Here is a 12245-nt window from a genome sequence, read left to right as displayed (position 1 = left end):
TAGCAGTAGCATTAAGACGTTATGTAAGCGGTGCGCGAAATAGTTTCCAAATTTACTTGCCAGTCGGACATGCTATGCCTGAAAGTTATCAGCCCACAAACTAGTTCACACGAATGAAGTCACGGGTTTCATCATTAACCGGCTAATATGATGAACATTTTTTAGGACATAATCTTCCATGCCTCAACAAGTCGGTGAGAGTGATACAGTTACAAAATGTCCCCTATTACAAAATTTACTAGAGTGTTGTGCCATTGACTGTGGAGATTTAGTGGTCTGACTGGATTTTTACTAGCCACAGGCTAGCGGACCAGTGGCTATCTTGCTCACAGCAAGTACAATTAACTAACAGACAATGTGTCATTGCAACACGAAAGGCTGTTTCTCCAGTTTCCACTGTGTGATTTATTTGCACGTTGAATAATATTGGGAAAAGAGTTATTTTGAATTTCTACTGACAATAACAATCCTTTAGTACTCGTATATGTCTCGTGGGCTCTTCAACATTTCAACTCAGACTAAAAAAGCTTATTTAATGTGAGTGACAGTGTCACTATGGCGTCCCAAGCCATGCGGCTTCTTGGTATAACGCGATAACATGTTACCAAGGTTACACGTGGACAGTTGTTAATCTGATCAAAGAACACATGTTTCACGAACTTCAAGCAGAAGTGTGGATATCGGCGAAGGCATACGTGCCAGAGACGTATTTCAAAATTCGGTAATTGTATCCGGATCCGCTGATGGTTCCAATCCAAGATCAACCCTGATTAATGTCCACGGTGTATATCGACACCGTACTGATGGACGTCAGAGACCCGCTCCATCTCTCATCTTTGCCTGACTTGTTGTTAGCTGAACAGCATGGCGCCAAACCTCACTCACTTACCCTTTCAGTCAGGAGGGGACGCTGAAAAGAACCTGCACCAATCACCTTTTCCTATTCGAACACGCAAACAATACATATATAAAATGCTGCTCGAATGCAATCAAACAAATGCAGTGGGAAAACAACAAACGAAAGACAAAAAAGATTGAAAAGAGGACAATGCGAAATAGTGAAGTTTGTCACAGTCACACCGACATTGACGACTAACTTCCTGTGATGTTTAAAAACCGGCCATATGATGAAGTCATCAACATCATGGAAATGTGCCACGCTAAATGGCTGCACAGAAGGAGAGTGTCGTTCGCGTGCTGCAAGGATTCGCCAACCACCCCCCGTTGCAAGCGTGGATGAGAGAGTTTAGTTTTACTCCGACTTTAGCAATAATCTAGCAATATCACGGAGGGGATACCAGAAATGGAATCGAGCCCGGGTCTTCGGCGTGATGAGCCACCACTTTTAGACTTGACTACTACACCTCCCCGCCATTGCAGGAACGTTAGGATGTCCAGCTTGACGCAGCTTTCAGGACGGACAGACGTAGAGGTGAGATGCCTTAGGTGACTACGACCAATTCCGGATCATTTTTCTCCGAAACCGCTTCATTGCAGTGACTACAACGAAAGAGGCGGCAACAACTTAAAATAGCTGTGGAACACAGAGTCAGTCGTCTCTGTAAGTGTATCGGATAATTAGTAGCGCGTCGGCAGGTCTATACATAAGTTCAACATTTGCAGATGCGCGATACGTCACGCTCCCCGATTGAATGCATTTAGATATTCACATAGATGACCAGAAAACTCGTGTGCGAGGCATCCGTGACACAATGCCGTATCACGTTCTGCTCAATACGGCAAACAAACTGAATATGTAATAAAACAACTCAATCTACATCTGCATGCTTAAAGCAGAGTGGATAATACTGGCTATAAATCGTTTCTCTGTTTCAAGTGTCAAATATTTACAACTGGACAAGCGATTCTGGGGACATCCATTGAATACTGAGTTTGATGAATACACAGGTGCAAGGGAACGTCCCATGGATCAGATAACGTTTCGAAGGAGGGAACGGATTTTTTAAAAGAAAAAGTTAATAAAAGTGGACGTCCTTTGCATTCAAAAGTTCAGACTATCACACGTCTTTGTCTATTTCATACAAGTCTTCGTCCCTTAGACTGAACAGAGCTATTACAGCTGCAGTGAATAAATGAATACAAGCATTTAGATGAAAACAAAATTCTCGTTCCAGTGCAAGCGCTACTTGTTTATGTATGTTGTTACCGCTTTACTCAGTTCATTCGCACTGAAGACGCATAACAGACTATACAGGAACTCTCTTTCGTTATTGTGACGCATGTTCAGCACATTTTAAGTATAAGTAAGAATACTGTATATAATGTGATAAAGATACTGGTAATATGTAAAACACAGATTTGACAAGGATGGATTCCTTTGTCAAGAATCAATAAACGCCCATGTACCCCAAGACGCATTTTTCAGAAGTGATTTTTCATGCCGCGTTCTATTCCGAACCAACCGAACATTTATGCGTGCATTAATGCACAAGATCGACGCATATTGAATCAGGTCAACTTTGAATGTGCTTTCAAGGATTTAGGCACTCTAAACAAGCGTTGTAACATGAGCCTATGTGCCTCAGTGAAGGTTTTGATTTAATGACGAAGGCAGTTTTACAAATTGCCTAAAAGTTACATTCAGTGAGCTCTATAGACTAGCAGGGGCGCTTGGACTAGCATTTTAAAAATTGTATGAGCTTACATGATAACATAGGACGGGGAACAGGTTTCGGAATTGAATTATGACAAGCGTTATGGTCGACAACTATCTTCACTTTAGCTTAACACGGGACATGTCAAAGCTGACATTCAGCAGATCGTAGGACTGATACAGTTTCTGTTACTTTCACTTTTTTGACGAGGCATAATTGCACCGGGCGACTGCACCAAACCCCTCGCAGTGCTCTGTCAAGTCCCACCCATGTGGGCAGATGACCTATAACGGAGGGGCACATGACTCTCTGTCATGTCCCAGGAGTGGTCATTCAGAGCTCATTGCTGGTCAAGGCAACATGTTGATGTGCTGCAAGAGAAGGGCATTGATGGTTCTTGTGTTGCCATCATAAGCTTTGTCCTGAAAACCAACACGACGTGCAACGCAACACAAGATTTCATGTAAGTTACATTGTAATTTCCTGTTTGATTTCCTTATGTAGTTTTTGGCTGTTTCATAAACATTATACACGAAGCTGCTTCAAACTTCTCGCCTTACAATCAGCCATTGAAGTTATTGTTTAGTAAGGCCATTGAGTGAAAAGATATAAGGTCAGTTATTGTTCACCATTGTGCCGCATCTCATGCATAGTAATATCAAACACATTGTTTAATCTCTAGAATAGTTATTTACAGACTAGAAAATTGCAACGGACGTCATATTATTAAGTTGATCGGTTTAACGGATATTACACGGCTTTGACAATGTACTCAGACTGATGCATCTATTTCCTGTCAAAATTACGGTCGTAGTCACAATGATTTCACGTCACTGGTCGTTACGTTATGTCCGGTATTGTGGGAATTAGTAATGCTATTGTGATGGAATGAGCAAGAGAGTGAGTTTTACGCCGCACGCAGCCATACTCCACCTAAATGACGGCGGCCTGTTAATAATCGAATGTGAATCACACAAGCTAGTGATCAACAGCATGTGCATTAATCTAACAGAATGAAATTGGGATACATCCATATGGGTCAACCAAGTCAGCGAGCCTGACTACCTATCGAAAACTCGTTCTGTGCGTTAATGAGGCCGCATCGCCAATACATACACATACATTTTGATGCTCATGATTTCATTACTCTTCTACCCATACGATCTAGGCTAGACGTATCTTCAGCGACCCATGCGTGCTGTAAGGGGCGACTAGTGCGATCGGGTGGTCAGACTGACTAGCTTGGTTGGTTCATGTTGTCGTATCCCAGTTGTCCATATCGATGCTCATTCTGTTGAACACTGGATTGTGTGATCCAGACCCGATTATTTACAGCCGCTGCCATATATTTGGATAATTACTGAGCGCAGCGTTAATCAACACACAAATCAACCAACTTCACTTCCTTTACTTTCGTTCTGAGAATATATACATATTGAGTTTCTTTTCCACTTTAATTTCGAATCTATATTAGCTCCATAACGTGATTATTACATTTACATGAACAACATACATTATCTGGCCTGACTATTGATATTAATATTATACAATAACATAACACTAGGACGCAGATGTAAATATTAATATTTTTATAAGAGTATACTCTTTCAACATGTACCATGGAGCTTATCGTTACGATCAGCTGAGACTAGTTGGTGTAGTGTAATACACCTTTACAGAGATCAAATGCGCTTCCAAGGAGGCACCACAAGATTAGACTATCGTCTTCCATCCTCCTCAACGTCGAGAATATCACAGACTGAGTGACGTATGTTTATAATGAATATACAATGCAACATGTAGCACAGTTGGGGGCACACTTTCTCTGGAAAGTACAAAACATTTGTTAGTTTGAGTTCCATTTGGGATTCGGCTGTGTGGGCTAGATTACTGACTTTGTGTGCTGGCGAATTGGTACCTGACTCAGACAGTGTGAGTTCGAATCCCGGGTGGGACTCGGCCTAGTATAAGATATGTTATGTAATGTCGTGAGCAACTGTTCTGCACATTCATTCTTAGATTCATTCTTATACTTCTGGTGCCAGTGAAACTCAGATGTATCTATATAGTTCGAGTGCCCATGGCCTTTGATCTTATTGTAAAATATCTGACGAGAGAAAACCGAGTCTGCATCACATTTATTAATTGCAGTTTTCCATGTGCAGTTATCTGATCTTGGACTGGATGCACAAAGCAACCACCCCACCCTGAAAGCATCTGAAAACATTCAAACTTTCGTGGTTTTTTTCATATCAGACTCTGTGACTGGATTGCTCAGTCCCCAAATGTATAACCGCATAATACGAACTGCCCGTTGAAAGACAATACACTTAAACTGAACCATGTTCAGTACTTTGTTCAGTGAACACGTGACCATCACGTTCCTTCCCACATCACATTCTCGTCACCGGATGCGGTTGTGAGATACCCACGGGTAGGATACATTTATATTACTTTTGTGACGTCATTCCACTGTCTACTCGATACATTAATTTTCAGGAATGGAGCGATGTGTACCAGTCTCAATTGTAAGACCTTGATAGTTCGTGCTTTTTGTCTTGCATTTGGCATACAAAGTCACCAACAGTTTGAATGTATCTTAAGTAGGGTAATATCCTTGTAACACTCCATTCCTTCAACAAATCGTACCGCGAACCCACCGTTACTCGATCAAATTACCCTCTACGTAACATAGCTATGATGCATCATCGAACTGAAATTTCTTGTCAGTTTTAGTGTTACCAATTATCAAAAGTGGCACTTCCTTTCGCCCGGCAGTGTATGTTTATGAAAGAGGTATCCCTCTCAAGAAACGACGAGAGCATCGCGTTACATAGCATATCTCCATTGTTGGCAGTATCTCTGGATCTCCACTGTAATTATCGACCACTTATCTTCTGCACAACATAAACTTTATGACCGCATATATAATGGTGTACCCAAGGACGTTTATTAGACAAAATACGATATGATGGTTTACCAGTCGTCAACCACTCAACACGCGATTCCTCCTAACCCAATATAGCCGCCATATAAAGCTGAAAGTAAGTATCTTGCGTATTCCGAAGGGCAAGAACACGGTCCCTTGAAATGTGGAATTCGGTATTCATTCCCAGGACGTTTCCTAACATGTCACATTTAATCAATTTCATCTTTAATCCTGGCTGGTGATATTCCAGACGCTCTACACCAGACCATATCATCAGTTGTTTTAAAGTGAAAAGACAAAACGCTGAAACTTTTATAACTGACAGACCGTCCGTTGGGTGAGGTTTAAATACATTTTAATGCATTTTTCCTTAGGAGTGCGGATATGTTCGTCGATGATGGGGTTCGCCACAGTACAATACACACTGTCAATTCATAAAGCCAGTGACTTATCATCTCAAAGGTTTTGTGATTTTTATATTTGATTCTTTTCCGTCTACTGACTTGGACCTCGTTTCAGACGGCAATTGTAGCACTATGACTGCCGTACCTCATACACTGGGCCCAGTTCCTCACAGCAATCGGTGAGTTACGACTGTCGAAGTATATCTTAAAGTATGGAAGTTACGATCACCTTAGGGTTACGTTCGCTTTGAGCAACGAGGCCCTCTAACATAGACTTACGACATTCGCGGCACAACGTTAGCTTTCTGAAACGTGGCCCTGCACAATGTAAGCTGAAAAATGTCTGTATGAGGACAAAGAGATCTAACAGCCTACACTCGAAGTTATTCAGAAATATCTATATGTATCGACATGGTTCAAGTGACCGCACCGTGAACCAGGGCCAAGTCAGCACTAAATATATGTACTGACTTGCGTCCCCTTAAAGCAGCTTCAACGATAGAATACTTCCATTAAGTTTTAGGTTTAACCACAAACTAAAACTAATGCAATGACACAATGATTAAAACGATTTAAAGATTTTTTTGTAAACCCCCCCCCCCCCAAAACTGTAACCAGTGTGTCGCAAGTGAACCGAAATAAAATCCTTTTCAAACATTAGAGTGTACACTAACTAATTAGATAATTTCAACCATGAAGAGTACAAAGTGTAATTAATTTCTTTCAAGTACGAACCCCGATATTCCTTTAAAGCATACAAGTAAGTTGTATGAAATACAAAGTGTAAGAGACTTGAGGACTAGAGTGGAACAAAAACTTACCAAGGATGACACAGAGGGACAGAAGAATAGCTTCAAGCGATCTGATGAGTCCTGCCATGATGTTTGGTATATCTCTCAATAATGTCAGCCTCCCTTTTAGTCTTCCACGATTGTTCCCAACCTGTCTGCCAAAGTCACGATTCTCCTGCCTATTCATTTAAATCCCCATGTGGTCACGTGACCAGCATCTACTGGGTAACGGAATCGCTAGTGATCATATGTCGACGACGCAACGCTGCATCTCTGGCTGCTTAATATTTCATAGCCACTATAGATGGGAACTGATAGATGGCCAGTGTAGCATTCAGCTATTGGTAATAGCTGCAGCGGGGGAGGGGAAAGATTAGATATGGCGAGTGTTTACCTTGGCAACGAGGCTTGACGGGGAGAACTTGTGAAGGGGAGGGGTTTGGATGAATGTAAATGCCTATTAGTGAGATATTGTGCAGTTCAGGATTACGTTTCGTCTCGTCATCGGTGATCAGAATGAATTTGTTAATAGGTCCTGAGCATCATGGAGTTAATACGGACATTATTGTTTAGCGTCGTGGATCGAGGCAACCGAGTGAGTGAGTGAGTGAGTGTGTGAGTGAGTGAATGATGTAGGAAGAAAACCCGCGAGTTATATGTTGGATAGGGACGTGAGAGTGCATAGTGCGTGCATGAATAGTTGAGTTGGATGTTATTCAGAATCAATTTGGAAAACTTGAAGCTTTGCATGTCTGTCATGATTTGTAGTACCTATATTCCACACACGGAGATGTGAAAAACGTCAGTTGGACAAGTCCTTCAATCTTTAGGTATTACGAATGTTTAGCCACTGGAATAAATACTGGTGACGATTAGAGCCGGTGAGGTGGCCTAGTGGTTCAATTTGGAATATATTTGGAAAACTTGAAGCTTTGCATGTCTGTCATGATTTGTAATACCTATATTCCACACACAGAGATGTGAAAAACGTCAGTAGGACAAGTCCTTCAATCTTTAGATATTACGAATGTTTAGCTACTGGAATAAAAACCGGTGACGATTAGAGCCGGTGAGGTGGCCTAGTGGTTAAAGCGTCCGCACGTCCGGCCTAAGATCCGGGTTCGATTTCCCATATGTGCACACTGTATAGATTCTGTTTGATTTCTGGTGTCCCCATTCGTGACATTTGCTGGAGAAGTGCTAACATAATACTCACTTATTCACTAGTGGAACTTGTGTACTTGGTTAACTGTAGCTGTAATGATCACCTTTGTGTGTCCAGCTGGAGCGTGTGATATGATTGTGCAAGAAACACACTGAGACAATAAACAAAACGACAAGCAGTCTGTCAAGCGAAATAATGGCTATCTAGTGATTCAGATCTTGATTCGAATTTAATTTGGAGACGAACAAGCCATCTGATCCGATATATTAACACGTTTGTGAGTAGACCTGCTGTGAGACTTCCATCGTACTTATTTCTCTGTGGGAAGCCTGGACATGACCCTTCACGTATACAGGGAAATGATATGATATAATCCTTCATGTATACAATACACCACCGTCATATCATCATCCGTGTGTATTGCACGCCGCCGTGATATCCTTCTTGTAGTCTGTAGACCGCCTAGATATAATCCTCCTTATAGACTCTAGACCGTTTAGATATGACCCGTCAAATATATTCTATAGGCCGACGTGATATAATATTTCATGTATACTAAAGGCCGTCATGACACAATACTTTATGTATGCTATATTATAGGCCGCCGTGATATCTTACCTCACACATAAATGTCGTTTTCTGATTGGCTTAGCGCTCTTCTGTTATTTGCAATGTACCCCACTTAAAGCGAGGTCCACTGCAATGCATCCCGCTGCCAATGGCAACTCATTCGGTACTTCGTGGTGGTACTTCTATAGCCCGAATAACATTGAATCACGGATGAGGCATGGAAATTACAGATGTGTTGAGAATGCAATCCGAAAGAAGGGAGATAACTCTAAATTTGTTTTTCTGCAAAACCTTAAATTTGTTTTTCTGCAAAAACTGTCCATGGCTACAGGAAAACCCCCCCAGCAATATGCAATATTCGAATCGCTTGATTCACACAGGCTGGCATACGATGGTGTACGATCTGTTATCAATGCTTCAAACAGTTCAAAATTAACATAGAGATAAATAAGTTGTTCTCAGGTCCCTTCGGGGCCATTGGCTTATTCATGTTTGTTGTTGATTGATGGTCCCTGAGCCCGAAGGCAAGGGGAACATGAACAAACATCGATGGATACTTCAGTCTATTCCCCCTTCGTAACCAGTGTAATGTATACTGTAGGCCGGCATGATATTATCCACCATGTATACTGTAGAACGCTATGATATATCTCCTCGAGGTGGATGCTGGGTAACGCTAAGCGTTCTTCTCCCATGTGAAGCGGGGCAGGAGGTGTCCACAACACCCCATTACCTGTCGTAAGCGACGACCGAATTGGGCAACCTTTTCGCCGTAGGTTGTACCCCTGTATCGGTGGAGGGCGGAACCCTGGTGGTTGAGGGCAAATGGAGCCTGTAACAGCGTTCCTTTGCTCCACAAACCACTTTGGCCCATACTTCACCAAGGCGGTTGGTTGAATGGGCCAGGTTCAATCAATCGGTTGGTCACGCCAAGCCCTGTGCACAGTGAATATTATTGCACATGTGTATTTTCCTGGTCTTGGCTATTCTACACTCTAATTCTTCGCGATATTGTATTACTTACAGGCCTATGCCAGAAGGCGGTGGCCCACGGGCCAATCTGGCAATTACTGACCTCCAGGTTCTAATCGTCTTCGGAAAAATGTCATGGGCGGAACCAGCCTGACTTTTATTCTGTTTGGCAGCATTGCTACCTGTGTCTGTATTGCACGAGTATCACATCCCTGTAACTCTGGTGGTTTGTCGCTGGTTTTCACTTGGACACCGTCCTTGTTCACATTCCCTGGTGGGTGGGCAACAGGGATGTCGAATCTACCTCCATTCTTTATGGCTTCCCAACAACTCTCTGGTTCTCGATCAAAATCAAAGAGATAGCATGTAGATTTTGAAATCGCATCGTCTTCTGATGAAGAATCAGGACCAACAGGGAATTGAAGGACAACCCTTTCGCAATATCTAAAGCTTTGCAGGAATATACGACGAAGTGAAAAACGTTACTCGTCTTAGAAAATATTCCTTGTCGGTAGACTGTGCTAGAAAACAGCGGTCTGTTAATTTGCTTAAAGTTTGCCATTTTACAAATACAAAGATTGCAGTGTCAACACACAGAATGTTCAGTTCGTACAGAGGCATAGTTCACGATCGGGCAAAATGTCTCCCTGTGACAGAGGTATATATTGGAGAAGAGCTTAAATCTCAAGGTGTCACTTCTGTCAAAAGATTCACAAGGAAAGATGGTGATAACATTGTTAAAACCCAAACTTACCTTGTCCACAATTTGTCTCTCTACCATACCAAAGGCAATTTAGGCTCGCTTCTTTAATATTGAGGTGGAAGTCTACATTCCTAATCCATTTTGGTGCTTTAAATGTCAGCTGTTCGGACTCGGTGATAACGCCTGTAACAACTCTACAAAATGTTCTCGGTGCAATGAGAAACATGAGCATGCCGACTCCACAAATAACATCAGATCTGCAAATTGTAATGGAGATCATATGTCCTCACCACAATCTTGTCCAGTCTTTGAACGACAAACCCAAATTCTCATACTGCAACATGCAAATAATAAATCCTTCTTCGAAGCAAAGAAATTGTTTCTAGATCCAGTTGAAATCTCCCCACAAAAATACTTACTCTACTGTAGTATCTACATCCTGTCGACTATTGACACTATTGACCACGAGTGCTAGACGGCCAATTCCCGGGTCTCAGAACAGTAGACCATTCTGTATACAATGTCTGATGAGGATACGGGAACATCAGAAGCTCCCTAGCACCTGGTACCCTAATCACAACTCATTCTAAGGCACAAACGTGTACCAAACAGCTCGACACTGTCCAATTATCAAAACAGAAAAGAAAGAAATTAAAGAGGAAACTGCCAAATACTGCCCTTTCATCTTCAGAGATCCATGTAGAGAATCCATTTGGACCTCTGGACATGGACGTTACACCGTCCTCACATGGCAAGCGGAGAAGTAGCTACTCTGTATAGTCACGAGAGAGATCACCAATTGAGCCACCATGACTTAATTGTCTAGTTTACTGTAATGGTGAGTGAGTGAGTGAGGTTAGTTTTACGTCGCACTCAACAATATTCCAGCTATATGGTGGCGGTCTGTAAATAATCGAGTCTGGACCAAACAATCCAGTGATCAACAAAATGAACATCGATCTGCACAATCGTAAACCGATGACATGTGTCAACCAAGTCAGCGAGTGACCACCCGATCCCGGGTTGCTGAAGACCTATCCTACCCCCTACTGCAATGGACCTGTAGAGGACCAAAAAACTAACTTCAGTGAACATAAAAACTGACAATAATTAGCCGACAGCAGTATGACTCTAAGAGACATATTGAAAACGCACAGATAACTTTACTTTAAGACGGCACAGCGAATACCATTCCTTTTCGCCTCCACTAGTTTAAGCAACTGCAGGTGCTTCTGTCTTAGTCCGACAGGGTATGCTACATAGCCCTGTCCAACCTAATACCAATGTTCAGGCTATATCAATCCATCATCTGATATCTGTCTCTGGAATCTTCAAAATCTGTATAACCAGTTACCAAAGCCATATATAATCACGGGCGATCTGAATCTGCATTCAAATTTTGTATTATTGATAAGCAGAGAGCAAGTTATACAAAGTCACAAGTCAGCTTCACAATATTGATTTCAAATACAATACAAGTGAGACAAAATCTAAGGCAATGGGTCACAAAATATAATATAGAAACCTCACCAAAGTTTTAGAGCGAGAGAGAAACAGTCATACAGAATGTATCACAGCGAGCCGTCTGACAGCAGTTTCAGGCGTTGGCGGATATTGATAATGTATATAGTCCAGTAATATTAATGTGTGTCCCCCTCCAACACGGCAAGTAGCATTTATATATACACGCAGTCATTTCCAGAAAGTTCGAGCACTTACGGCCATCGCCACTAACGTGGAGAGATCTAGAAAAGTCGTAGTGGTCTCGTGTTGTTTATTCAAAGGGAAGTAACTCTAAAGTACTGCCTTAGCGGCGTACCGCTTAAATACTTTTCCGTAGGAAATGTGACCCAAAATAATGAACACCAAAACCTTTAATATAACCTTGAAAAATTAAAGTTTGATAATACTGTGACCCAAGTACAATTATTACTTAATTAATAACACAATATACAGAAAATACACTCTCGTAACATTGGACACAAGTGTTTTTCCTAGAACACAACTGAATGGCTCATGGAGCGCCATGTTGCAGTATGCAAATCATTTCCACTTCTGTGGGCATTCTGCAAAATCCATATATATAGCATTTACTA

General features: G+C 41.8%; 1 long non-coding RNA gene across 1 annotated transcript in view; it reads right to left on the bottom strand.

The window, feature by feature from the left end:
* LOC137256123 (uncharacterized) overlaps positions 1-7039 on the bottom strand; it is a 44343-nt gene extending 37304 nt beyond the window's left edge. The window contains exon 1 of the long non-coding RNA XR_010954548.1: positions 6770-7039. This is a non-coding gene — a long non-coding RNA (uncharacterized lncRNA). The remainder of the gene's footprint in view (positions 1-6769) is intronic.
* Between the last annotated feature and the right edge of the window lie 5206 nt (positions 7040-12245).

Source organism: Haliotis asinina, chromosome 11, assembly GCF_037392515.1.
Source record: "Haliotis asinina isolate JCU_RB_2024 chromosome 11, JCU_Hal_asi_v2, whole genome shotgun sequence".
NCBI classification, from domain to species: Eukaryota; Metazoa; Mollusca; class Gastropoda; order Lepetellida; family Haliotidae; genus Haliotis; species Haliotis asinina.
Note: the sequence above shows the minus strand (reverse complement) of the source record. Positions and strands in the feature narration are given on the sequence as shown.